We start from the raw sequence: 11,365 nt of genomic DNA, 5'->3' as shown, positions 1-11,365 counted from the left end.
GTGGTTTTTCTTATTCAAGTAAGTGACAGAATCAATATAAGTAACAGACACCTACCCAAATGAACTTAAGCACAAAAGGGAATTTATTCGAAGTTCTCAGAAGAGGAAATGGCAGCTTGCAGTGCAGCTGGAATTAAGAATTGGAGTGGTGGATTGAAGAGGACAGTATACCCTCTATTCTGCTCTCTTTGCATATCAGCTTTCTTCTCCTTTTATACCCTGACTTTCTACTCCCTGATTGTGGAACCTACCTTGGCTTATCCCATAGCTTCTAAATTTACATGTTCTCAGTCTTGGTTTCCAAAAGAGACTACTCACCAGGTTCCTTAGTTCTGCACTCTAGACGTCATCAAAGGCTAACACTCAGCCACGCTTTCCCCCCACATGGCAGTTTCCTGTGCCTGCCCTTTCCCTAGGCACTCCCTTCTATCCCAAGGGCAGGAAGTTGCTAATCTGATTGGGATTAATCAGAGTCCAAGATCAGTGGGTCATGATTTCCTAATGGGGAAGGCCACTCACGGCTCTGCCTAGAATGACATAGTATCTTGAGTCCCATTTTGCCACTGTTTCTTGTGCGAATAGACCCTCCACAAAGCTCTTGGAAGGAGAGGTGCATCACAGAACAAGACTGAAGAGTACCTGGATCCTGGCTATAATATCAAGTGACATCAAACCCTACCCTAGTATCAAACATTAGACAGTGATGCTGTGCACAGAATAGTAGTGTTATAGGATCCATGCCAGAAAAGTCTGACTTTCCAAATAAATTACAACTTGCACCCCTTTCCTAGTTTACTGGAAGAACATCTGATGTAGCATTGCCATATTTAGCAAATAAAACTATAGAATGCCTAGTTACATTTGAACTTCACATATACTATGAATAATTTTTCAGTATAAGTGTGTTCCAGACAATATTTGGGTCATGCTTATACTAAAAAAAAAAATTTGTCTGAAATTCAAATTTAACTGGGCATACTGTATACTATCTGGCAACCTGACCTGATAGGGCTTAGTTGTCCAAATTGACGAGGTGCTGGGTACGGGAGGAGGTTGGGGAATGGATGCTTATAATTGTGGCTTGCCAGATTAGAACATGTTGGTGCCTCTCAGGTTGGGCTGAGGTGGGAAGAATTCCAAGTTCAGTCTGGACTTGATAATTGCAATTGAGTTAAGTTGCTACACCTTTTTGGAACTCAGCTTTCTCATCTGTCTAATGGGTGTATTCATTGCTCTCTTAACCCAACTCTAACAGGGGTACGAAAAAGAAGGAATGAGAGAAATTCTATGAAGTTACCTTGAATATAAAACTCAATATGAATGAGAAACAATAGTCCTTTCTTGGCAGGGCAATATTCACTGACTTAAAATAGGACATTTAAAGACCTGTGGGCTTTCAATTCTTACTATAGCCCCTGCCCCCACTAGCAAATGGGCAGTCATTTGCAGTTAGAGGGGCTGTAGGTCATTTGTGGAGTGTATTTGCTTAGAAGTGTGGCCCTTGGAAAAGACATAATTCTGTATCCAGGCAGAAAGAATAGCCTGTGCACGGCCTAGAGGCTGGACCAAATGTGACATAGTAAGCATAATGAAAAAATAGGGTTGCTTATAGTGGCAGCAGCTGACATGTTGTCAACTGTTGTGGGGTTAATGGGCAGTGGTCACTTTAAAGAGGAAAAGTTGAGAGAACTAATATGTATTTAACTTCTACATAATGCCCTCTCCATCTTTGTTCAGTAGCAAATGACAGAAATCCACTCAGACCATGCTAAGTAATGACTAATTTACTACTTCATGGAACCGAGAAGCCCAGGTGTGTGTCTCAGGCACAGTTGGATCCAGGAGTTCAAGGGATCTCATTGGCCTCCTTTTCACTCACTCTCCTTGGATGAGGCTTTATTCTTAGCACGCCCTCCCCACATGGCAGCAAGATAGCTCCTGGCCAAAGCAGGGTTATAACGTTATTTTAGAGTGTGATCCTCCAACCAGATAGGTTCTTAATGTCCTAGCATTTATGTAACAAGGAAGGACTGTGATTGTCTTTGTTTGGGTCATGTGTCTCCTTCTGGCCCATCACAGAGTCTGGGTGGAGAAGTGCTCTTATTGGCCAGCCTGGATCATATACCCACCTTGCAGTATATTTGAATGACACGGAATCACACAGAATGTGGGAGGACAGTTCCCCAAAGGAAGGAATTCAGAGCCAACGATGTTAATTACACATTTTAGGCTTCAATTTCCTCACTCATATAGTAGCATTAAAAAATGGCTAATTTTCAGAGTTATTGTGAAGACTAAATGAAATAAAGTACCTAACGCAGTGCCTGGCACATAGTGGATTTTTAATTTATACAGATAATCTCAGGGAAGACAATAGTAGTAATACTATAAAGAGGAGAAATATTTGTTAGGAAGATTTTAGCTGTAAAATCAGCTATAATCTTAGAAAATTCAGCTGAAATTGGCTTAAACACTACAAGGGCTTTATCAGTTCATATACCTGGAATTCTAGAGGTTGGGGAGTTTCCCAGTTACTTGGGTCTAGTGAAATAAGTTACATATACAACCCCCCTCCCCAAATTACATACAGTAAGTTCTGTGGAAGAAATGGATATGGTGCAGAGATAGAGAAGTAAGGGTGGGAGTTACCTCCTGTAGAAAGAGCATTCAGGGAAGGCATCTCTGAAGAGGTGACTTTTGGGCAGAGATCTGAAGATGAAGACTAGCCATATGTAAAGTGAGCATTCTGGGCAGAGAGAACAGTATCTGCAAAGGCCCTTGGGTCTTCACACTAGAGCTTTACAGGATTCATTTCTGGTTCCATTGGCATAGGACAGCCATGATCCAGGGAGCGTGATGTTTTGTTAAACATGTGTGACCATGTTCTAACATGGACTGAATGTGATCATTTATGACTTTGTGTACAGATGGCTGCTTCCTTCAACAGGTGGTCCCCAGACAAAGATACATGCCATGATGTGCAGTTTTAAATGAGAATATGTTTCCACTGCAGAAATTCACTGCCAATTTATTGAAATTTATGGAGAGGATGTTCTTAATCTACAGAATCATGCAAAGTTTGGGGTATGGAAGTGGAACAGCAGTGTTGCTATGTGAAGACCAGAAAGTGCAAACAAAGGGGTTTTCGTGTCACAAGACTTGTCTCCTCCTGGCACAACTGTCTGGTTCCAGTGGGAGGTTGCATGGGAAATTTGCAATCAACTTTGTTGTAAAATAGTGAGTTATTTTCATCCTGATGAAAAACTTACACTTCTCTACCTGACTGGGAATATCCATTGTATCTTGACCAGCTGGTTCCCCATCCACTCCATGTACTAGTGTTTGTTTGTGAATTAGTCTGGGCAGACTATGTTATGCTGAAGTAACAAATAAACCCTGAAATGTCCATGTGTCGATATAATAACAATTTCTCACTCCCACTAAGTCCAGTACAGGGCTGTTCTCTTGTCATGTCACCTCCCAGCAGGTACTCAAACACCTGAGCTGCTTCCATCCTGTGGTTCTGACATCTCTGGGTTCTTCATTTCTAGCTGTGCAAATGAAGGAGACAGCAGAAGTCGGAACCTTTTAAAGATCAGGCCTAGATGTGGCATGCATCATTTGCGCCCACCTCCCATTGGTCAAAACTCAGCCATCTGACCTCGATCTAATCATAGACAGTCCTCAAGTCTATAGTACTTAAAAAGCGAAAAGTAAAATGGAATCAGATGAACACTTAGCAATGTTTCTGCCACAGCTTGTTTTTGCTTCCTGGTGGGAACTCTCACCATTAAGAAAAATAATTATTGTTAGTGTTAACCAAGTGCTTACTGCGCCGCAGTCCGTGTGCCTACCCTTTGCATTTATTATCTCTTTGAAATTTCCTCATGTTCCTTTATCTCCATTTTTACAGATAAGGAAACACTTTTGGAAAAGTGCAGTAACTTGCCCAAGTCAACCCACTGTTAAATGTGCATCTGGATTCAAATATGGGCCTGGATGACTGACTTTCAAGCCCAAGCTCTTAGTTGCTCTGTTGGGAATCAGGGATGATCATTCTGCAACTCAGTCTCCTTGACAGTAAGCCCAGCCTGTTGCCATCTCTGTTGATATAAACAACATTTCCTGCAGGAGCTGAGCAGATATCAGGGAACAAAGACAGTTGCCCAAATCAATGCACTCTCCAAACAAACATGGAGCAGAGAGCAACTGTCCCAAGTACTCCACTGATGTGAAGTTTTAGAAGCTCCCGTCTCAGCAGATGGGATTAACAGAATGATTCATGTTTCTTAACTACTCTACTGTGGGATGGGATGGAGGTCACTCCATCCTGAGCACCTGCAATGGCTCAGAATTCAGTAAAGGAGACAGCAGGTCTCCAGTGGCTGCCCAAAACTGTACATGCACATATTCCAACAGGGCTCTATATGGCCTTTTCTATGTTGTGGTGCCTCAGGGGACCCTACTTCTAGAGGACTGAGAGCTCAAAGCAACCTGGTTGGGGCCATATGGAAACACAGGATGCCAGGCTGGGTTGCATGGACCTGCCTGGGGTCAGGCACTGCAACAGCAACTTCATCACATAAAAATCAGTGGGTCATCATGACTTCAAAGCCCAGTACAGGGCAATGACACTGGCATGGCCCTCAACCAGACTTCCACAGAAACACCTCACTGTCAGTGAAATTCAGGGCTGGGGACAGTTCATTTTGGAGGCAGCTGGAGAAAAGGGACTCCAAAAAATAGCTAGCTTGAGAATGTTCTGCAAGTTGGAACTTGTGAATCACCGAAGCTGAAAAACATCTGATTCAGCAGTGCCTAGGGCGTTCCAGAAGTTTCAGCTGTCAGGCCTTGGAGTCCAGACAAAAGCATGTGTGCAGAGCAGAAAGCCAGATGCAGACCTCTTACCCAGTCCTGCTGGTCATCTCCAAAGGCATGGATGTGGATTCAATTGCTAGGAAGTACAGATGGTCACTGGAAATGGGCTCTGCTTAGACTGGCTTCTTATAAACACGTGTAGCTAAGCACTATTTTGATGAAGGAGAGAGATATGGGTGGCTGGGGAAAAGTTGCCTCCCATTTTAGAGAAACAACTTATAATCACATGCTCAGGTCCTTTGGGGATCTAGAGTGGTGGGATCATGTTGCCCATGAAGCTACACTGGAGCTAATAGGAGTGCTCCCTGTTGAGAAGGGAATTTCAAAGTGAAGAAACAGATTGAAAGAGGTGAGTTATCCTTCAAGTTTGCAGTGCAGTCATGGCATGTCAGTGCTTTGACTAGTTTCATCTGAGATTTTTCCTATTCTTGCACCAGAAGAGTAAGAAATACATTTATTTTTATTGTAAGTTACCCAGTCTCAGATATTCAATTATAGCAACAGAAAATGGACTAAGATAGTCATCTTCATGTTTTTGAGTTAGAAGAGTTTTTTATATATACTAGACACAAGGATTTTGTGGGATACATTTTTATAAATATTTCCCCAGTTGTTGAATTTGTCTTTTATTTTTGATTCATAGAGTGATTTGAAAAGCAGAGGCTTTGAATTTTGATAAAGGCAATTTTATAAATTTTCTAATGGTTGAGCTTTTTGTGTCCTATCTCAGAAATGTTTGCCTACATTGATGTTGCAAATATATTCTTTACATTGTCTTTTAAAAGCTTTATGTTTAAGTTTTTGCATTTAGGTGTGTGATCCATTTTAAGGTAAGTTGTTTACTATATGGGGAATGATTGAATTTTACTAATTTTTTTCTGTATGAGATGTTAGTTTTTGGAATGCTATTTATTGAAATGACCATTCTTTCTCTGTTAAATTGACATAGCACCCTTGTAAAATAATTAACTATGGATGTGTGGGTCTATTTCTGACCCTGTATTCTTTCCCATTAATCAGTCAATCATTTTGCCAAAATCATACCACCTTGATTATTGTAGCTTTTAGTAACTTTTGAAATCATATAACTTTGTTTCTATTTTAAAAATTATTTTGGATATTTTGGGTCCTTTGCATTTCCAAATAAATTTTAGAATCAGTTGTCCATTTCGACAAAGCAGACTGCTAAGATTTTGATTGCAATTATAATAAATCTGTAAATCATCTGGGGAGAATTGACATGTTAACAATACTAAGTCTCCCAACTCATGGACAGGGTGTATGTATTTATTTAGGTCTTCTTTTATTTCTGTCAGCATTATTTTTTATTTTCAGTATGCAGGAATTACACAGTTTTTGTTAAATTTATTCCTATGTATGTTATACTTTTGAACTATTATAAACAGAATTCTTTACAAATTTATTTCCCAAGTTTTTTGTGGCTAGTATGTAGAAATAGAGTTGAATTTTATGAATTGGCTAAATTCACTTAGTAGTCCTACCTAGTAGCTTTTTTTTTAAAGATCCAGTAGGATTTTCCATGTGCGTGGATTTTTCCATTTTAGGTTCTCTGTGTATAAAATCTGTTCTACTTCTTCCTTTTTAATTTGTATGTTTGTATTTCTTTTCCTTGCCTCATTACAATACAACAAAGCACACCTAATACTAGGATTTCCAGTATGACGTTGAATGGACATAGACTGAGCAAATGTCTTTCCTCATTCTGAACTTAGTGAAAAATATTCAGTCTTTCACGATTATGTATAATGTTAGTTATAAATGTCTTCTACCAAGTTGAGGAAATTTCTTTTCTTTTTCTTTTTTTTTTTTGAAACCGAGTCTGGGTCTGTTGCCCAGGCTGGAGTGCAGTGGAGAGATCTTGGCTCACTGCAACCTCCACCTCCCGGGTTCTGGCGATTCTCCTGCCTCAGCCTCCTAAGCAGCTGGGATTACAGGCGCCCACCAATATGCCCAGCTAATTTTTGTATTTTTAGTAGAGATGGGGTTTCACCATGTTGGCCAGGCTGGTCTTGAACTCCTGACCTCAGGTGATCCACCCGCCTCTTGGCCTCCCAAGGTGCTGGGATTATAGGCATGGGTCACTGTGCCTGGCCAGAAGTTTCTTTACATTCCTACTTTGCTGAGAGATTTCTTTAAATTATAAATGGGTAAAGAAATTTGTTAAATACTTTTCTTAAATTTATTAAGATAACTATGTTTTTTCTTCTTTAGTATGTTAATATGGTGATTGTATTAGATGAGTTTTGAATATTAAACCAACCTTGCCTTCCTGAGATAATTTTCACTTCATGTTGTATTGTTCTTTAAATATATTGCCAAATTCGTTTTGCTGATATTTTGCAAAATATGTTATTTTCATTCAAGACATTGGTTTATAGTTTTTCTCTCTCTCTTTAATGTCTTTGTCTGGTTTTATCTCAGGACAACGGTGACCTTAAACTGTGTTAGAAAATCTTGTCTTCCTTTCTATTGTCTGGAAGTGTTGGTGTACAGTTGGCATTATTTCTTCATTAAATATTTGATTTAGTATACCAGTGAAGGTATTTGGACCTGGAATTTCCTTTGTGGAAAGCTTTAATGTCATTATTTTTGATCCTTTCTTCTTTTCAAATATAAGCATTGAAAGCTGTATGGTTTTGTTTAATAATTGCTGAAGCATCCCACAAATATTGACATGGTTTGTTTTCATTTTCATTTGGTTCAAAATATTTTCTGATTTCCTTGTTGATTTGTTCTTTTCATATTTACTCATAATCTTATGGTTGCTGTGTTTTCACTCTTTTGTGTTCCAAGTCTCCCTCTGGTACCAGTTTTCTTCTTCATGAAGAACTTCCATGAACATTTCTTCTTGTGAAAATCAGTTAGTGACAACTTCTCTCAGCTTTTGTTTTTCTGAAAAAAAAATCTTTATTTCAACTCTACTTTTGAAAGATATTTTTTCTGGTTATCAAAATTTACATGACAATTTACATCTTTATCCCTCAAAGATATCAGTCCTCTGTCTTCTGGTTTGCATAGTTTCTGATGAGACATCTGAGATAATTTTTCTCTTTGTTCTCTGGGTTTATCATGTCTGTTTTTCTGTGCAGCTTTTAATATTGTTCATTTAGTAGTTATTTCTTTAGCAATTGATTGTGATTTCTCTTGGTATGGTTTTCTATGTGTTTATCTTTCCTTGAGTTCATTGACCTTCTTGCATCTGTAAGTTTATAGATGTCATCAAAAATTTAGATTTTAAAATTGCTATAATAAATTCAATTTTATTTTTTGTTCATCTTTCTCCTTTTGGAACTCCAGCAACATTTATGTTATACCATTTGATGTTGACCTACAGCTCAGTGAGGCTCTGTTTATATTTTTCAGTCTTTTTCTTTTTCTCTGTGGTTCCTCTTGAATTTTTTTCATTCCTGAAAGTTCCATTTGGCATGTTTTCATGTGTGTGTATATAGTGTGTGTCACACACACACACACACTATATACACTATAGATAGATCTATCTATATATGCACACACTACATATAAATAGTGTATGTATGTATTCCTTTGTATATACATATATTCTTTCCTTATACCCATGTTTTTCTTTAAACACTTGAGCTTGCATACCTGAAAGATTTTAAAGTCCTTGGTTGATAATTCATTCATCTTTAAAATTTATAGATGTTTCTATTGATTGATTTTCCTTCTTTCACAAATCATATTCTTTCATCATAATTACTAATTTTTTAACTAGAGGTTGGGCATTGTGTATTTTAATTGGTTATTGCTGGATTTTGTTATATCCCTTTGAAGAGTGTTATGCTTTGTATTGGTGGGTCGAGTGACTTGGATGCAATTCAGCTTGATTCTTTTGAGGCTCAATTTTGATATTTTTAAATGGTTAATTTAATCCCTTTACTGAAGGGCTTATTTAGCCCCACTACCAAGGCATAAAACTTCCATGGCGTTACTACATTTCCCATGTATTTAGCATTGTCTCTGTGCTCTGGCTGGTGGGAAGTTGAATATTTTCAGCCCTGGGTGAGCTCTGAGAATTGTTTGGCTTGCAGCTCTCTAGTGATTTTTTTCTGTTAATTTTCCTTGCCCAGCCTCATTTGTATGTGGAGATTAATGTTTAGCTAAAGATCCAGAGTGCCCCTATGCAGATTTCTGGAGCTCTTTCTTTGTATAGTTTCCTTCACTCCAGTACTCTGTGCTTTCCAAATCTATCTACCCTGGCCTCCCTGATCTCTGTGACTTGCTCTGTTTGGGTTCATCCTCCTGGTGATTCAGTCCAAAAATTACTTCCAGGTTAAGATGGTGCAATTGTCTGGTTTACTTCAGTTTTTCATTTTATTGGTGATTATGGTCCTGTGTTACTTGCTGTTTAATGTCTGAAAACACTTCTTGATTCTCTTTTGTTCTGTTTGTAGATTGTTTTTTCACTGGGTCAGGGTGTATCCCATAGGAGTTTCTCCTTCATGGGTAGAAGCAAAAGTTGAGATTAAGTCTTTTGCCCAATCACAAACAGATGTTAGCAGAACTGGGTCTAAAACCCAAATATGGTAGACTTCAAAGCCTGTGCCCTTCATCATGATCAAGATCCCATTCTCCCCTTTTGTGGACCACATTCCAGAAAGAAGGCAGGTAAGATCCCAGTCAGTAAAAAGCAAACTGGCTATTCTTAGTGCTACAATTCCTGTAAGAAGGATTAGGCAGGGAATTTGCTGTTATAGTTGGCGACTTCTCAGAAGTGCCCTGCCAAAGTTAGCTTTTATTTATTTTCTTCCTTGTGAGTGAATGGAGAAAGTATGGGGCAGTTCTTCGTTTATTTGTTCGCTGGTTCATTAATTCTATCATTTATTCCTCCATTTAAGATTATTAGTGGAACACCTGCTGTGTACCACGCACTAGCTTTTTGTTGTTGTTGTTTTGGGAGGGAAATGCAGCTCCCAGTGGGTTTTGCTTTGCTTTCTTCCTCTTCATTCTTTTACTGTCTCCCAAACTTTCAATATGATCATGTGGGAAAGTCCCAGATGGTGACATTTTAGGGATGACTCCCTGGACCCTCGTGTAGTTTCTGGGTTGTTAGGAGAGAAGTTAGGGTCTCCTTTCAAATTAAAATAAACGCCAACACCCCTGGGGAGGTATCATACATTAAGCCATTGTCAGCTAAATCTTGGCCACCTATCAATGTTTCAGGAGAGATTTATTAAGTGTTAATTAAGAGTAAGCATGAAGAACAACATAGGCCTCTTGGGAAATGGGACAGAATGAGAAAGCAAAGGAATTCTCACAGAAAAGGTGGCAAGGATAAATTCTGAAATTTTGTCCCAAGCTGAGATGTATATGTCCCTTGTCTTCTTTGGTCTGGGTGTCATAATAATAACAAAGTTGAGTGACACTTTGTAGGTTACAGGTCCCCCCACCCACTCATTTGTTTTTCTTGAAGCCACCTCTCAACAGTCTTTGGAGGTAAACATTAGTACTGCTGATGAAGTGGAAATTGGAAGAAGGAAAGTCACTAGCTCAAGTTGCCCAGCTGATAAGTGTTATGGTCTGAATTTGAACTGAGGCCATCTAACTCTGGTGCTTCTGGTCCTAATTCTGCTCTGCCGCCTAAACTTGCAAAGCTGCTTGCTATGACCAAATTATCTCTGTCTTCATTACTGGTTCTATCAGTTCAGGATTTTCCTGTGCAACTCTTTCACAGAGCACCAAGTTTGGTGTCCAAGGTGATTTGGACTTTTTGAATGCATCCAGATATTTGTTGCCAACCTCAGGAACCATTTCTTCCTTTTTGTGGCTGGTTGATTGGAATGGTAGCAAAAGAGCAAGTCTGGCCAGCTACTTCGTGGAAGACCAAGAAATGACAAAGGACACAGGATGTTCTTTAAAGTTCTGAACAACATGAGGCCAACTAAATGGGAATGAAAGGGCTTTTGAGGAGAAATAGGAATTAAACAATAGTCTGTCATCAGGTTTACTGCTGCTGGAAAACAGAATGCAAATGTATTTGCAGGGTGAGACTCTAAGGCTATTTTTAAGAGAGGCACCAGCCGGCATTCAATGAAGGCTAGATGAGTTAATGAAATAAACGCATTTCCCGCTTCTCCATGATTTATATTTCTAAGGCTGCACTACATAGTAATTCAATAAAGCTGAAATGGCAGGAATGTCTGGCAGATTTTTTGGAATATGATACTTGGCTCATTATGGTGGTTCAGTTTCAGTATCTGGATAAGGGTGAGATACAAAGGGACATCAGGAACAATCTTTTCTTCTCTCTCTTTCAGCCTCTACCACTTCAGCATAGCCTGCTCTAGCTCAACTTTATTCATGTCAATATAATAGGTTATTATTAAAGGCTTCCTGAAGCTTATTTTCTTTTTGAGAATGATGAGGTATTCACTGCCTGCCAATCATGGTCTTCACAATTAGGAAGTTTATGCCTCAGTTAATGGTTTTTCTTTTCCTCTTGATGTAA

Source organism: Colobus angolensis, unplaced genomic scaffold (genome assembly GCF_000951035.1).
Source record: "Colobus angolensis palliatus isolate OR3802 unplaced genomic scaffold, Cang.pa_1.0 Scaffold10, whole genome shotgun sequence".
NCBI classification, from domain to species: Eukaryota; Metazoa; Chordata; class Mammalia; order Primates; family Cercopithecidae; genus Colobus; species Colobus angolensis.
Note: the sequence above shows the minus strand (reverse complement) of the source record.